Source organism: Periplaneta americana, chromosome 15 (assembly GCF_040183065.1).
Source record: "Periplaneta americana isolate PAMFEO1 chromosome 15, P.americana_PAMFEO1_priV1, whole genome shotgun sequence".
In the NCBI taxonomy this organism is placed as follows: Eukaryota; Metazoa; Arthropoda; class Insecta; order Blattodea; family Blattidae; genus Periplaneta; species Periplaneta americana.
The window spans coordinates 172,565,094-172,578,167 of NC_091131.1; the positions used below are offsets into that span (position 1 = coordinate 172,565,094).

General features: G+C 38.8%; 1 protein-coding gene across 1 annotated transcript in view; it reads right to left on the reverse strand.

The window, feature by feature from the left end:
• Positions 1-11,078: 11,078 nt before the first annotated feature.
• The window catches only part of LOC138715539 (uncharacterized), a 171,754-nt gene continuing 169,758 nt past the window's right edge, over positions 11,079-13,074 (reverse strand). The window contains exon 16 of the mRNA XM_069848584.1: positions 11,079-11,211. The gene's annotated coding sequence lies outside the window, so the exon portion shown is untranslated. The remainder of the gene's footprint in view (positions 11,212-13,074) is intronic.

Genomic DNA, 13,074 nt, shown 5'->3' on the forward strand with positions numbered 1-13,074 from the left:
TGAGGTATTTTGTGTGTTATTCAATAGCGTAATGGTAGCGCTCAGGCCTCTTATTCGTGAGGCCCTGCGTTCGCCTACAACCTCATGCTTTTTATGTTCTTTTTGTTCTGGTTTTGAGAGAGACAAACTATACATAATGGTTCCTTTCTCTTTTACGATTATTTTAGTAATTAACATCAGGTTCATTAATATATTATGCCATGACTTTATCATTATGATATTGTGGCTGCAAATGGAAAGAAAAAAGATTTTATTCTCAATAAAAATATCTTTCGTGGCATAAACAAAACAAATTTACTGGCGTCGGCCTTAAAACAGTCAAACAATTAAGCGTTCAAAAAACAAAACAAAAAGCCACAATTCAATATTTAGTCTATCTCCCTCTTATCTCGATCATCTTGCAGTCGAGTGGGCATGGAATCGACTAGTCTTTGCAAATAGCGACTGTTCTTAGACACGATATTCCAGGCATTCTGAACATATATATATATATATATATATATAATATATGTGTTCTGTCCATGGGCAGGTCTTTCATTGCAAGCGCAGCAATCTCCAATCTTTCCTATTTTCTGCCTTCCTCTTAGTCTCCGCATATGATCCACATATCCTATCATATCTATGATTCTTTTCAACCAGAGACCCAATCAATTCCTTTTTATCTTTCTAATCAGTTTCAGCATCATTCTTTCGTCACTCACTTTTTCAAACACAATTTTATTTCTTATTCTGTCTGTCCACTTCACACGCACCGTTCGTCTCCACATTCACATTTCAAATGCTTCAATTCGTTTCTCTTCATTTCGTCGTAATATCCATGTTCCTTCCCCATACAATGCCACACTCCACACAAAGCACTTCACTAGTCTCTTCCTTAGTTCTTTTTCCAGAAGTCCGCAGAATATCCTTCTTCTTCTATTAAAAGCTTCCTTTGTTCATGTTTGCAGTTTTTTCTTGGGAAGGATAGGCCTAAATGCGGTAACATCCCGTTGCTTTCCGCACACCGCTATCTCTTTCGCATCTTATTAAATTCCAGGGGGCCCAAGCGTGGAAATGAGGAGAATGGATTTGACTAATTGGGCCCTCCGGACTTCACCGGAAGTCACGGCAAGGGTTAAATATTAATTCTATCAGGATGTTTGACCCGATCAGAGACCGGGAAATCTCAATTAGCCTTTGCCCCCGCATCCTGGACTAGCTTCTACGAATCATCAGAAAATCTTAGAGTGTGATTGGGCCAATTTTTCCGAAAATGTTTCCACACTTTTGCCCTTGTAGCTCAGCGGACGAAAGTCGGAATTTAGATGTCAACGTCTCAGGTTCAATTCCTCGTTACTCCTTTTCATTTTATTGTGGTTCAAGATAGTATAATGTAATAATACAAAAAGAAAAACTAATACCAGTATTATGCAACTGGATTTTTCCAAACATAATATTAAATTTATGTTATTTATATCGCTAAAGAACGATTACAATATAAATAACTTGAATATTATTTATACAGTATCACTAAAGAACGATAATAGAATATAAATGATAAATATCGGTCTGTTTAATTAATATAATACATTATATAATACGTATTTAATTATCTAAATAAAATAACCTATTTTACAAAGAAAGATGTTTGTGTTATAATAATTACTTACATAAAATACAGATTATTTATATTGCGAAAGAACAATAACAATATAAATAACTTGAATATTATTTTATAATGCTAATGAAGGAAAACAATATAAATGATAACTTGAATATTATTTATATCGCTAAAGAACGATAACAGAATATAAAAAAAGTGCATATTATTCATATCGGAATTTCACAGATTTATTACAGATGTATTTAAGAAATTGTAGAAGAATAGTAATTAGTAACAGTGTCCTATTTATTCTTCTTGGAGCCAAATTTGTAACTTTTAAAAGTGTGGTTACTATGTTGAAGTGTATGTGTTGTAACGGATGATTGATTTGTTATGTATGTGAGTCAGTTATGGGATGCTTGATGTCGTCGCAATGTCGTAATTATAGTTTGATTGTGTTTGTGTGACTATTGTGTATTAATTTATGATGTATGGTACGGAAAGCTGCATATTTGTGTTATAGAAGTGTTACGTATGTTTGTTGTTAATGTTTTTGTATGTTTCAAATTGATACCTGATATTTGTTTTGCAATCGCAATGCCAAATTTACGGATTGTTTATGTTTTGTTTACATTGCGTAAGCTAATTTAATTTTCTTTTCCAGTTCTATTTATGCTTATCTTTTTTGTGTATGAAACTATAGCCCTAACATACATATTATGTAAAATAGGGCTAACCCCCATTGGAGATACAATAATAATATTATTCACATCGTTATAAAACGATAACAGAATACAAATGATGACTTGAATTTTATTCATATCTCTAGAGAACGATAACAAAATATAAATAACGTGATATCCATAAAGAACGATAACTGGATATAAATGATAATTTGAATATAATTTACATCGCTAAAGAACGATTAAAAAATAAAATGAAAACTTGAAGAAGGCCTGAACCCACAACTTTTGAATCATTAAACAAGCACTCTACCGCTGGTCTGCGAGGACCAGATATGGAACACTTTCATAGTTATGGAACTGCTTGTACAAGCACATGCATCGTGTAACATCGCCGCGACCCGAAGTGGACTTTGAAAATATTCGCTGTTCACGAGTGCGGCCACTTTTTTTTTTTTGACAGCTGTACTTGTTTTTATTTTACAGGTGTCTATTATGTGAAATGAACGCAGATAAATAATAATTGTTCGTTTCTCGTTCGCATGAAAGCAAAGCTGTGTTTACAATATAACTTAGGCCTTACATAGCTGGCAGTGTTTTGTTAATAATAGTTAATTCTGATAATTTTCTTTTAATCTGAACTATTACTACAATATGCATTTGTATTTCTATTCGCTATATATGTTGTCAAATAACTATACAACGTCTTTGGTTACAGTATCAAATTGTTCCAGTCTTCTTTTGTTTCTTGTTAAACTAACGTAACTACTGTAAGCTTGATTATGTCCATAACATGGTTGCTTTAAATGTTAATAGGATTTTTTCATTTATCTATTCAGATTAATTTATAAGATACACACACATATGAATTAAACATTCAACATTGCATAGCACACCCTTCTGTTAGCCGGCGCTTTCCCCCAAAACATGGCGACGGACGCAAGCTTTAATTTGTCCTTACTCTAAACTTCTGCGCAGCCTTGGCTGTAGGGGCTCGGTACAGACCCAGAAACAAAATTTGGGCCACCTGAATTTTATTTCTGGGTTTCTACTATACATAGTGAACCATAAGTAATGTCGTTAATTTCAAGGGGTTATTCTTTGAGGTATTTCGAATGAAAATGTTTAATACAATTTTACTTGTTTTTGCTTCCTTTTCGAGATAAAAATTGTTTTATATGGAACATTTCATAGCGTGTTTTGGGAGAGCTATTGATTTAATTCCCAATATGCACAGTCAATTTAATAGAGACATTATTTACGATTCACCTACTATAATATTAAAGAAAATTCTGTTTGATTAGAATTTAAAGCGAAATACCTTGTACTATGCAATATGGAAGAAATATTTATTTCATTTGGTTATATTTTAGAATTTAAATGAAAGTATCTTGTATTATATAATATGAAAGAAATTGTCATTTTTTTAATTTAATTTAATTTAATTTAATTTTATTTTATTTTAGAAGTTAAAGGAAACTGTATAAGGTGCAAGAAAATATACTTCCATTATATTATCAAATAGTTTAATTTAAAAAAAATTCCCGTACCTCATTGTTAATGCAAGTTTCTCTTCTGGTGAAATGGGACGTTTTCTATTTCTTGTAATATTGTTTTTTTTTATCTAATTTAAGATATAGTAAAATGTAACTGGCTTCATTCTATAATATTCGAAAAATCTTTGTTGGTAGTCTTTAAGAATTCTATGCAAATAATGAAATTCTCTTAGTTCACGTCGCTTTTCATAAATTGAATGCACGGAATACCTTAGTCTATGTAAATATCTCGATTTCAGAAAACTACTTTCATATAAAAATAACTCTTCACTTATAGAGAAATTCATTGCTTGTACGGTAGCTATATTATATATATATATATATATATATATATATATATATATATATATATATATATATATATACGTGGGTGTTTCTTACACTATTCAGTGACATCAGGTGTCTTTTGTGCGATGAGGTGTTGGCTGTGTATAGCAACGATTGAGATTAGAGGTCAGAAGGTCTGTGTTATCTGTGTAATGAGTAATTGAACTGCCGAGAACTCGCTCACATAAACATCCAGTCTACTAACGAAAACAAGCGCAAAAGCATCTACAGTCGCGCTTAAACCTCCTGACGTTTCGCGAAAGCCAGTAACATGCGAGCGCGATGTTGTCACAACTACGCTCTCCGTCTGTCTCTCAGCGGCAGTACTTTTAAAACTGTGGAGCGCGACCCTTTACCTGAGGTTGGCTTGATAGGGAGATGCAGAAGACTTATAAATATTATTATTATTATTATTATTATTATTATTATTATTATCTTCAGACTGTATCGAATGAAATTAAAAGTCACAAAATATAGAAAAATTAGTTGAGTCAGACGTAACTTGCTGAATTTATATCGGTTTTGTAAGTTTACTTTTATTAGGGTTAATAAAGTTGTCGAATAACACAAAGGGGCAGTTTGATCAAATAAATTGAATGATAGGATTAATTTTAAATAGTAATTTTCTGTACAAATGAATTGATTGAATTGACATGGCCCTAAATAGCATTATATCCATCCTGTCAGAGCACATTCTTACAAAAATAGCGGTTATTATATGCCTGTGTTTCATTTAAGGAAAATGATGAATTAATAAAACGTACTTTTTGTGGGAGTCTTATCACTTCATGCCCCATTTCATTGGCCAGCTCATCAAGTTCATACATTTTTTCACTGTTTTTGAAAGGCAACACTTTTTCCAAAAGTTCTGACTTAGTTTCTGATGGAGAAAAACTAACACCTTCATTTTTCAGCCATTCACCAATTTCATCTTTTTTAGAGGAGGTATTAATGCTAACTGAATGGTATGGAGCATTTTCCATTATAGTTATACTCCCTTCCTCTAGATGATTTAGAAATCTGTTTAAGAACCAATCGCGAAATGATTGTGCCGCCATTTCTTCGTGATAATCACTGATTTTCTTTGATCTGAATACTCATTTACTACCTGGAAAGAAACCTGTTTCAGCTTATCCTACATGGCAAGCAATAAGTCACCTCCCTTTCCTAAAGGCACTTTAAGACCTCCATTTCTATTTGAGTCTTGCCAAACATATTTCAGAGAATGATTTTTGTTGACTCACGTTTCATCAAGGTAAAATGTGGGTCGAGTGTCGCCTGATGATCTGATCATGTTTATTTTGCGCAGAAATTCAGTCTTGCGGCAACAATATCATTCCGTTCCATTAGACATTTTCGCCCATCAATGGTTTTGCTGTAGCGGAATCCCAACCGATTCAATAATCTTTTAGTGGAAGAAACTGAACCTGAGTAATTGTTTTTTTTTTCTAAGCAGTACGGTTAGTTTGTCAGCTGTCGGAAATTTTCCGTTATCGTAAAAGTAAAAAATTGTACGTCGTACAATGTCTTTTTGGAAGTCGTCTAGATTTGTAACTCTTTTAGGAACATTTATATGCTTTCTAGGAGAATGGAACAATTTATCGGCACCCTGTGTTTGCCCTCTTTTAACTTCTCTGCATACATGGGACACTATAGAGACACTTAAAGAACACGCCTCGGCAGTCAGTGCTTGACATTTTGAAAAGTTGATTTTTACGCATTTCTTCAGAAGAGTAGCCTATTTCCTAAAGAAATTATAAACACTAAACACCATTTTCCGAATTTTACTGACATATCCACTCGATCCACCATTCCCACTTGTACTGGTATCACTAAGAGACATATTAATTGTTTTGAGAATGCCAAATTGCCAATACACGAAAAAGATATTACATCACACTTTCATATACCGTACTTTAAACAGAGCCAACTGCACACAACACCGTCAGAAATCGAACTGACATTTCAATTTAGTAGTCTCTCTTCTCTCTTCTCACAAAGAGATAACTCTGTTTATATTCTGAAGAGACCCTTCGTTTGAAGCTGCAAGTTTATGGTTCTCAAAATTCTTACATATAAACGTTCCTTATCGCATCGCAGTTGTATAAACATCGTTCACTACTTCATTGCTGGAAGTCCGCACAAAAGAAATGAGACAGAGGCAACTGTGACGGAAAAAATGGAAATCTTACGAAATTACGATGAAAACAGTACTCTTAATCAGAAACAACTCACTGATTCATTAGAAATCCCATCATCCACATTAAGGACAATAATAAAAAATCGCGACTTAACCTCTGCAGCTGTGACTTCGGAAGGATGTAAGCGCAGGAAAGTGAAGGTGATAAACACGAGGACTTGGAAACACGCACATGACAAATAACATAAATTACTTTTTTCGAAAGAATTGAGTACAGTATATATTGTAAATGTCTTTGACGTACAGTATAGTAATTACATAATGGAATAATACTGTATTACCTTTCATGAATCATGTATTTCAATAAAGAAAAATGCTAATAGATACTGAATGTAAGTCAAAATTAGTATATCCGTCTAATACGCGGTCCCGATTAATACTAGGTTTACACGCGGTCCCTCGAACAGCGTCTTATCGGGGTTTTACAGTATTAACCCATAAAATTGGAACCACTGGGGGTAGAAACTTGATTTTTCTTTCTATGTGTTCAGAAAACATTAAGCATTCATCATACATACATGCAGGGTCCCAACAACATACCAATTTTCCCAGCGCACTTGTTATTTGATTTTGAGATTTCTAAGCGGCGACTATGCGGCGGGTCTGCGTAGCCCGTATGTTGCAACGCAGCACTGCCGCTATTGGCTATCGCCGATAAGCAGACACACCTGCAAACGTCAGGAGGTTTGAGCGCGACTGTAGTAATAGCTACTAGCACGACAAGTCTCTAGTAAAAGCGAGTTGTTTCGTAACCGTACCCTAATAGTGGGTGCTAGTTGTGCTAAGAAGAGTGACTTGAGGACTTCTTCACCTACATGACGGGAAGCTAAACTTCTGAGCTCTTGTAGATAGCGGGACGGTCGTTTCTCTCCTATAGGTATGCCACTCAATAATCTATTGAGCCATTTGTTGATTGGTTCAGCAAAAGCGGCAATGATAGGTGTTTTAATAGCGTCATACCTGCCCGTGGCTGGTGGGGATTTAATTAAATCAGCTATAACTGGAATAAACGTATGATCAGCGTTACTTACTATATATTGGAATTTTGCTTGATCGCGAGTAATCCCTGCGAAACTGAGAGCATTTTCCACCTCTGCAAACCACAGATCTGGATCGTCCTTGTAGAATGGAGGTGGCTTCTCAACACGTTGTGCACACACAACCACTACCAGTTGATACAGAACTTTGCTCTGTATCTTTATGAATGTTCGCTGTTTCCATCACGTCGGGTTCACCAATATAGTAGTGTGAATACAATATAATAAGTAAATCAAACTCAGGAACCAGTGGCGGCTCCTGCATATTTCTTAAGAGGAGGAAAGAAATTAACAGCATTAAATGACACCTTCTTGAATGAAACATGCTACAAATTAGCCTACATGCATACATGTAAGACCACGTAGTGTTGGGGTTGGCCTTCCCTTCTGTATAGCAATAATCTGTTCTTGTAAACTGAGTTTCCTAAATTGTCCAAAATATATTATGATTTCACTTCCATTCATTGTTGAATAATTGCACAAATTAACAATTACAAGGAAATTCACAATCTCGCAGCATTTTTCGAGCACACCACGTGTTGGAAGAGACTAGCTACTAACTCGTAACCGGAACCGTTTTACGGAAATGGAAATGGGAATGGGAAATATTCTGAGGAAAGCGAGAACACTGCACCCACCCACGTGGTCTGTGTTGCCACATGTACATTTTACAAGTTCAGTATCACATACTTTTGAAGAATGTCAGTTCTTGTAAAGTCATACTATCATTTTTGTTCAAAGCTGCCGGTGGCCGATTAATTTTTTATGTTAAAAATTATGTAGTTTAGAGTACCTACTTTCAGTCTCAAATATATTTGTACAAAACTGACAACTTGGCTGTTGCCCTGTCTAGTAAACAATGAATAGAAGTGAATTTCAGGGGGTCAACTACGTAAAACTACTTCCTCTTTGAATAATATCGGATCGGTGTCGGTTAGAGTTCCCGAGTAGCTCAGTGGTAGAGCGTTGGTACGTTAAACCAAAGGTCCCGGGTTCGATACCCGGCTCCGGAACAATTTTTCCCTCGATATTATTCAAATCAACTTTACAGGGAGTTATACCTGAAAATCTTGATTTGTACTTCCTCTTTGTTTTACATAAACCCGACTTTAACTTTCAAATATCCACGAAAGTTTCAAACCATGAATAGTAGCCTATATAAAGTGCAATGAATAATATTTTTGATTTATAATTTAAAAAAAAAGTTTACATGGTGTCTTTCATAGCGTTGCGTTACAACTGCTTTTGTTGTGTCTCCTCCTAGATGTGTTATAGTCCGGTTGAATGCAACATCGTTAGATGGCAGCGGTAGCGAGCTTGCTGCACGACCAGTCGGTTTCCATTTCCCGCCCATAACTGATTCAGAGGAGGATCTCCTCCCTCTCCGTTCATTTCCTTGCTTTAAAACTCTGCTTCTTTCTCTGGCCGCTAGTGCGCTGTTGTCTATGTGTGTTAACTGCAGTAGAGGAGGAATGGAGTGCCTTTCCTCTACACAGACAATCTCGCATCTTTCTCACAGTTTTCTACAGCACATGAGAATGCATCGTTTAAAACTCGATCAATCGAGTTTTTCTTATAGCTGTGAACTTAAAAATTATCGAATCTTCCTCGAATTTCAAGGCACATATTTTATTTGGTATTCACTTTCAGAAGAAGAAAATGTGAGGAGGACGTTCCTCCCTTCCCTCCCCCGAGGAACCGCCACTGTCAGGAACAGTTTTATTTCTAGTAAGAAAGATTCAAATCAATTAACAAAAAAGCGTTGTCAAGCAGAGCTAAAATTTTCATGGCCCACTCCGTTGTGTAATGAACACAGACGAAGGCCAGTCGTGAATTCAGAACTCAGAACCCTACACTGTTAAAAACCATCAGGGAAAATGATTGTGTAGATTAAGCATAAATTATTCTTATAATTCACAATACTCACTATTACCTTTGCCATCTAATCACAGGAATAATAACTAAAGAAAACACACTTACACCAACAAATTATCGATCACAATTGATTAGTAGGGTCTGAACGTCGGTACAGCATTGGGTGAAATCTAGAAACATTCAAACAGTTTCTTGTTTCTCATTTTCAGATTTTATTGCTTCCGGTATTTAAATGAAACTACAAGATTTGTTTCTACAGTTACTTATAGGCAGAACTTCACTTTTGTATAAAAAAGCACTTTAATTTTATGGCTTAACCCACGAGACAGACTGCCTCGACTCTCGTTCTGGTATTGCCCTTGCATAGCCTAGTTGGTCGCCACATCGCATGGCGTGCTTTTCTAACCGATGTAGGGGCGGCAGCGCGAGGAGCGTAGATGGCTGGAGCGGCGGCAACCAAGAGAGCGGCGAGGGCGTGTTTGATGGAGTGCACGCTGTAGGATGTTCAGAAGGGCGTGGCTGATGGAGTGCACGCTATAGGATGTTCAGAAGGGCGTGCCTGATGGAGTGCACGCTATAGGATTTTCAGAAGGCCGTGGCTGATGGAGTGCACGCTGTAGGATGTTCAGAAGGGCGTGGCTGATGGAGTGCACGCTGTAGGATGTTCAAAAGGGCGTGGCTAATGAAGTGCACGCTGTAGGATGTTCAGAAGGGCGTGGCTGATGGAGTGCACGCTGTAGGATGTTCAGAAGGGCGTGGCGGATGGAGTGCACGCTGTAGGATGTTCAGAAGGGCGTGGCTGATGGAGTTCACGCTGTAGGATGTTCAGAAGGGCGTGGCTGATGGAGTGCACGCTGTAGGATGTTCAGAAGGGGGCGACGGTGCCACTCTGGTCGTGGTGGTACTGACCAGCACCAGGTGGGCGGCGAGGGCGTGGCTGATGGAGTGCACGCTGTAGGATGTTCAGAAGGGGGCGACGATGTCACTCCGGTCGTGGTGGTACTGACCAGCACCAGGTGAGCGGCGAGGGCGTGGTTGATGGAGTGCACGCTGTAGGATGTTCAGAAGGGGGCGACGATGTCACTCCGGTCGTGGTGGTACTGACCAGCACCAGGTGAGCGGCGAGGGCGTGGTTGATGGAGTGCACGCTGTAGGATGTTCAGAAGGGGGCGGCGAGGGCGTGGTTGATGGAGTGCACGCTGTAGGATGTTCAGAAAGGGGCGATGGTGCCACTCCGGTCGTGGTGGTACTGACCAGCACCAGGTGGGCGGCGAGGGCGTGGTTGATGGAGTGGACGCTGTAGGATGTTCAGAAGGGGGCGACGGTGCCACTCCGGTCGTGGTGGTACTGACCAGCACCAGGTGGGCGGCGAGGGCGTAGCTGATGGAGTGCACGCTGTAGGATGTTCAGAAGGGGGCGACGATGCCACTCCGGTCGTGGTGGACTGACCAGCACCAGGTGGGCGGCGAGGGCGTGGCTGATGGAGTGCACGCTGTAGGATGTTCAGAAGGGGGCGACGATCCCACTCCGGTCGTGGTGGTACTGACCAGCACCAGGGGGGCGGCGAGGGCGTGGTTGATGGAGTGCACGCTATAGGATGTTCAGAAGGGCGTGGCTGATGGAGTGCACGCTGTAGGATGTTCAGAAGGGGGCGACGGTGCCACTCCGGTCGTGGTGGTACTGACCAGCACCAGGGGGGTGGCGAGGGCGTGGTTGATGGAGTGCACGCTATAGGATGTTCAGAAGGGCGTGGCTGATGGAGTGCACGCTGTAGAATGTTCAGAAGGGGGCGACGGTGCCACTCCGGTCGTGGTGGTACTGACCAGCACCAGGTGGGCGGCGAGGTCGTGGCTGCTGGAATGCACGCTGTAGGATGTTCAGAAGGGGGCGACGGTGCCACTCCGGTCGTGGTGGTACTGACCAGCACCAGGAGGGCGGCGAGGGCAAGGATCTGGAAAATAATTCATAGGGTCAATTGCGATATTATTGCTCAGGCTTGAAGTCTTTTGACATACCAGATGTTGTTAACACCATGGTGAGAACACATTAAAATTATCACGTGGTTTATATTAAATATTTCATATTAGCATATTTGGTATTACTTTGTTTTAACATAATATGTTACCATTAATTATAAAACAATATAGTAATATGATACTTTCGTTGCTTAAACTTAACGATATGATCAAGTAGAACAAGATTTGAAATATCTCAATGCATAAGTTTTATATATAGGTACTTGCAGTGGAAGTAAATAATTGCCATTAAGATATTCGTCCTTCTGTTGACTGGCTTCGTGTAGTTTACAAATTTGAGAAGTATTTTGAGGAGTAGCATGGGACTACATTAAACAAGTTCAAAAACCTAGCACAAACATTTGCTAATATACTGAACGAAAAGATATCTAGTAGGCCTATAGATCCATTCGTCATTGAATGATACTCCACAACTCGGTCATCATGAAAGCCCTCAACAAACGCCGGCAAGGGCAGAAAAGCACAACTAGCCGTAAAACAGCGAAGAAAATTAAGAAAATCGTCAACTATGTAATGTGAGCACAATAACATAATATTCTTCTTAGAGAGTCATTCTGTATTATTTTCATATCCTCACATAAGTGTTTTAACAATGTCTAAGAGCCCACAATACTTGAAAAATTGTTTGCGATCACAATGATATTTTTATGAGTGTCATAAATATCTTCGGTGCATTGCTTTCCATAGTACGAGGCATGTTAAAACTCCAGCCTTGACGGCAGATGACGTCACGAGCAGAGTTGAGGGGTATGATGGCCCCTACCTTCTATTCTGTTTTCCTTGGTGGAGGAGGCTAGCTAGGATAGCAAAGTATATGTACAAAATTAGTGAGATCTGAAAATGAAATGTACACAAGAAACAGAACAAGTATTATTAGAAACAGTGTGTGTTCGCTATAGTCTAAATGAACTGAAAACCAAGAATGGAGTGATAAAAGTGTCAATTTTGAATGAATTAGGGGAGTGTAATAGGAAGTTAAGTAAAATGATAGAGATAATGAAAATAGGTGAGGAGTATGGCGGGGGAGGCTAGCTTGGATAGCGAAGTATAATATGTAGAAAATTAGTGAGATCTGAAAATGAAATGTACCGGCACACAAGAAACAGACATAATAATGAAGATATTGGACAATGGTGCAATATGTTTTAGTAACAAGTATTATTAGAAACAGTGTGTGTTCGATATAAGTGTAGGCCTACTGAAAAGCAAGAACACAGTCCTAAAAGTGTCAATTTTGAATGTTTTAAATTAAGTTGTTAGATTTTAAAGGTGGGAATAATGACCAATTTAAATAGGGTCAAAAGTTAAAATATAAGAGCTTCTATAAAAGGTATATCTGTAATGACTGTAATTGTGGCATCGGATGCAAAATTGTGAGGTCGACATTACATGGATGTAAATGTTGACATTAATATATATACCCTGTAAGTTGAATGTGTAAGCTCATACCTTACTGTTGGAGGGGCGGAGGAGGGGGCGAGGACGGTTGGTCTTCCCCCTTCTTCTCATCTTGGTCCTGATGTTCTGGAATTTCATCTTCTGTGTAGACCCTCCTCAACTTCCCCCCTCCACCACCGTGAAGCGCCCGGTGTTTCTGTTCTCGTGGGGTACGAAGATCCTCGGCACAGGCGTCTCTTCCGCTGCCAATTCCCCGTCCCGGCCAGCAAGGGCGTTGTAGTCTGGCTCTGGTCCTAGCTCTGGTGGTCGAGGCTTGTATTTGCTGTAATCGGTCACCTTGATTTCCTTTTCGGAGGGGGAATTGAGGTCCTCCTCCTGCA